The sequence below is a fragment of the Helobdella robusta genome (genome assembly GCF_000326865.2).
Source record: "Helobdella robusta unplaced genomic scaffold HELROscaffold_2, whole genome shotgun sequence".
NCBI classification, from domain to species: Eukaryota; Metazoa; Annelida; class Clitellata; order Rhynchobdellida; family Glossiphoniidae; genus Helobdella; species Helobdella robusta.
The window spans coordinates 2437744-2442743 of record NW_008704083.1 but is presented as its reverse complement, the minus strand read 5'-3'; positions in this window follow the sequence as shown (position 1 = coordinate 2442743).

Sequence of the window (5000 nt, the reverse complement as noted above, 5' to 3'; positions counted from 1 at the left end):
ATCGGATGGCTTCTTGGTTTGATAAAGAATGCATCCGTATTAAACCCTGTTGCCGGAAAAAAGAATGAATCTTTAGGAAAAGTCTGCTAATTAATCATCGTGAACAAAATTTATGGCGTGCAACAAGTCAACCAGAACTCAAAGCCTTTCTGGGGCTCCTTTTATTACGGGGGGTATAAAAATCAACTTGAGAATCAACCGAAGAATTATGGAGTGCTGATGGTCGTAGGGATTTTATTTTCACAATGAATTACAATAGGTTAGCATTGTGAATAGAATAATTTATTACTAAAAAATTTTTTCTGATTTTTTACTTTCATTTAGATTTAGATCTAAAAAGATTCATTCGTTTTGATAATAAAAATACTAGATCTCAAAGATTAAATACTGACAAACTAGCTGCTATCAGCAATGTATGGTCAATGTTTCTATATAGTGCTCAAGGGGCAATGGTCTCAGGACCATTCCTCACAATTGATGAAAAGCTAGCTCTATATAGAGGTAGATGCAGTTTCATTCAGTATATGCCATCAAAACCAGCTAAGTATGGACTGAAAATTTGGATGTGTTGTGATGCTGAAAACAAATATATTTATAATGCAAGCATAAATTGTGGCAAAAATTTTGATGATGATAAGCCTTGCAAAGATCTTGGAGGTAAAGTAGTGCGTCAACTCTTGGAACCTATTAAGTGTGAAGGTCGAAACATTACCACTGAAAACAACGTTTTATAACTTATAATACTAACTTTTTGTAACAATATAGATATTAAATGTTATATATTATATTAATTATTAAGGCAACTATTTCATTTAATAAACTATAAAAGATTTTGAAACTGTTTTCAATAAAATACATAATATTTTTATTGGGGTCAAAATCGACCCCATGCCCTTACATGTAAATAATTTTTTCCGCCCAACGAAGTGTTAAGCGCATTATAAAATTAAAATTTTTCGAAAGCGCTATCTAGTATAAATGAAATCAGTGAATGTCAATAGAGTACAAATCGATAATGTATTTTTATGTCAAAAATAAATCTTTTTTTAAGTTCCTCTTAAAATCATCAAGTTTTAGTCCAGGCATTCTGAGCAATTGCGGAAGACTGTTACAGGCAATTGGTCCTGACACGGCAATATTTTTAGTTGCAGTTTGTAGTTGAGTAGTTGTCACTGCCAGTAAGTTGGCATAATCTGATCTCAATTTTACACCCGTTGAAGAAGCTGGCTTTTTTTAAATTTTATTTACTATATATACTGGTAACAACCCGTTCATAGCCTTTACACAGTCACACAAATCTTCTAGTTGATTCTTTTTTTCACTATTAGCCAATGCAGGTCTCTTAAAATGGGTGTCACATGGTCATACTTTCTACGTCCAACAGTTATTTTTGCAGCTCTCTTTTGTATCGATTGAAGAAAAGCAATAATCTCTCTGATAATCCATGGAACAAGCTATTACAGTAGTCTAACCGTGAATGAACAGACGCATGAATTAGTGTCTGCATGGTTGTTTGATGTAAAAAATTTCGAACGCGGTATAACAGGCAAAGCTGATAGGAACATGATTTAGATATGGTTTTTATATGATCCTTGAAAGATAATCTCGAGTCAAAAATACATCCTAGGTTTGTTGCCTTTTCACAGAATTGTATTTCATTATTATCAATTTTGACTGAATTAATATTAATTTTAGAAAGCTGTTGCAAGTACCGACAAGTAAAAATTGAGTTTTTTCTTGATTCAGTTTGAGACAATTTCTTGACATCCATGTATCTATTTTAGTCAAGCATTCAATGAGATTTTCAACTTTACTTTTAAACAGTTCTGCTTCACTGCTGACTATTATTTGGATGTCATCAGCGTACACATGATATGAAAATCCAAAGGATTCTATTACTTTATATACTTCAGCAGTGTGCAGTACAAACAGAATAGGTCCCAGGACTGAGCCTTGCGGTACACCAGAAGACATTGCTTTAATACCAGATAACTTATTTCCGAAAAAAAATTGTTGAGTTCTGCCAAACAAGTACGAATTGAACCAATTAGCTACAACTCCAGTAATTCCGTAATCTTATTGTAGGCGATTCATCAGGATTTGATGGTCTACGCAATCGAGGGCAGCACTCATGTCCAAGAATGTAAGCAACGAAACATATTGTTTATCAATAGCATTAAACAACTCAGACATAGCATACAGCAGTGCTGTTTCAGTTGAGTGATAAAGTTTATATCCAGATTGAAATACTGGTATTAAGCTGTTTTTGTGTAGATGACTCAGTAGCTGACTGGCAACAACTCGTTCAATAACTTTGGAGACGAAACAAATGTTTGATATTGGTTTGTAACTTTTCATTTCATTCCTATCATTTTTCGTTTTCTTTAAGACAGGTGTAATAACTGCGTGCTTACAATTATTCGAAAATACTCCCTCTTTCAAACATAAGTTAACAAAGCTTGCAAGAAAAACAATAAAAATATCTGTATGCTTTTTAAGCACGTGAGTCGGAAAAGCATTTAACATACAGGTTTTAGCCGGTAGACCAAGCACGATTTTCTTTGTCTAATTCCTCAATATAGTTCCTCAGTTGCTCTAAGCTCTTTTTGTTGCACACTTTTGGAGTCCATTATTAAAGATCATCTATTGAGTTACATTTATAAAAACAATTTACTAGATTATAGGCAATATGGTTTTGTGAAGGGGAAATCAACAACTCTCCAGTTGTTAAAATTGATGGATCGTTGGACTGGTGCAGTTGACAATTTTACTAAAGCTTTTGATAGAGTGCCACATGTGTTATTGATTAACAAGTTGCGTGGTTAGGTGTGAATGATTATTTGGTTCAATGGATTAAGCAGTATTTGTGTGGTAGAACTTCTAGTGTGAGAGTGAATAAATGTTTGTCTAAAAGGTTTGAATTTAGTAGTGGAGTGCCTCAAGGAAGTGTATTAGGTCCAGCTTTGTTTATTGTGTATGTGAACTTTAGTGAGAAAAATCGAAAAAACGAACTACAAACATATTAACGCCAAACATTCGGTAGAATTTATAGAATATTGTAAATATATATATATATATATATATATATATATATATATAGTGTCAGAATTATGAAATGATACTGACTAAAAATACTTCAAAGTTTTCAACGCAAAATTTATTCATTCGATAGGGGGCATGGTGCAAGTTAATTTACTCGATAGGTGACGACGATTTTTTTTTGTTTTGCAATTTAGATGACGTCATAAATTATTACAAATTATTTTAAAATTTAATTAGTAGTTTTTTTTTATTATTAATTGGACATACCTTGGAAATTTTTATGTTTTAAAAACACCCGAAACAAAATCTAATTTTGCTTTGATAAGGAAGGGTGTGGAAGTGGAGCAGGACTGGGTTGACTATTTAGGCAGCTTCGAATAATCGGTGCCTATTCTGGTCCCTAAGAGACTTAATGCGTGATTCTATGCTCATTGGCATAGTTTCAGAAACGTCTTAAGTTCTCAAAAGTGGATTTGGTACGAGACTCTATGCTCATTGGCATAGTTTCGCACGCGTACTAAAGTCACACAATTTGTTTCCAGTGTTGTTCTGACTCTTGTTGTTTTGTGTTGGTTGTGCGAAAGCCGGCCAGACTCGACGGCCCAGTGAAAACAGGCCAAGGTTGTGCGAAAGCCAACCGACTGACGGGCAGGCCCAGTGAAAACAGGCCCTTGGTCGTGCGAAAGCCGATCAGACTCGACGGCCCAGTGAAAACAGGCCGGGGTTGTGCGAAAGCCGACCGACTCACAGACAGGCCCAGTGAAAACAGGCCTTGGGTTCTGTGAAAACCAATCCGCCTCCTTCTTTTGTTTCCTGTGCTATTTGTCGACCTAGGGTTCTTTGCTGGATTCTATACTCATTGGTATAGTTTCACACGCAGCTTGCAATTTCCATAGGCTCCGATTTTTGTAATTTTTCCGTATTCATTTTATTTATTTCTTGGAGTTGTATCGACATCACCATCGGATACACAACACACGTCGAGGTTGTACGATTAAACGGCAAGAAACATATCCCAAGTCGAAGACCCAACAAGAAGAAGTTCTAATTCCTGTATTCCAGTTTGTTCATTGACATTTTACATTATTATAGAGTTCATTTAGTTCAATTCCTCTTCATTTACTTCCGTCGATTAATAAAATTGTTATCAAATATTTTTACGCGTTCGTGTGTTACTCAGTAAAATCATATAATTCGAAAAAGACCAGTGCCACACAGGACTGGTCGAACTCACGATAAAAATATACACAAAAATTATTGTCGGACCATAAAAAAATTCCCTGAGAAAGATAGAGGAAGGAGATTACCTACCTCTCATCAGTTGTTTTCATCATTTATTAAAATCTCCGACAATTGGCGCCCAACGAGGGGCCTTGTCATCATTTTTTAAAACTTCCGACAATATATATATATATATATATATATATATGTGTGTGTGTGTGTGTGTGTGTGTGTGTGTGTGTGTGTGTGTGTGTGTGTGTGTGTGTGTGTGTGTGTTGGCAATAGACCATAATTTTTACAATATTCAATAAATTCTACGAATGTTTGGCGTTAATATGTTTTGTAGTTCGTCTTTGCGATTTTTCTTACTAAAGTTTTTTGGAAAACGTTTAGTTTATTAAAATTCAAAATAAACTTATTTTCCGAATTCATGCTGCAAATAAGGCCGTATTTCGATTCCGATTGAATCATCGGTGCAATTTGATTTATATAGGGAAATATTCACTTTGTGAAAGTGAACTTAGATGGAAATTAGGTGTCAGATTTCTTTATGGTTGGTCTATTATTGTTTATCTTCGTTGGTTTCCTTTTCTTCATTGATAGCATCATATTCTTCTTTGTCATTATTTACGATGCTAGTTTTTATTACTTCTTTGTTTTCATTGTTGATTAAGCGCCGGGTTGGGAGTGAGTTTGTCATTTTTTGTTTTTTGTTTATTTTCAGATGCGTGTAGTTG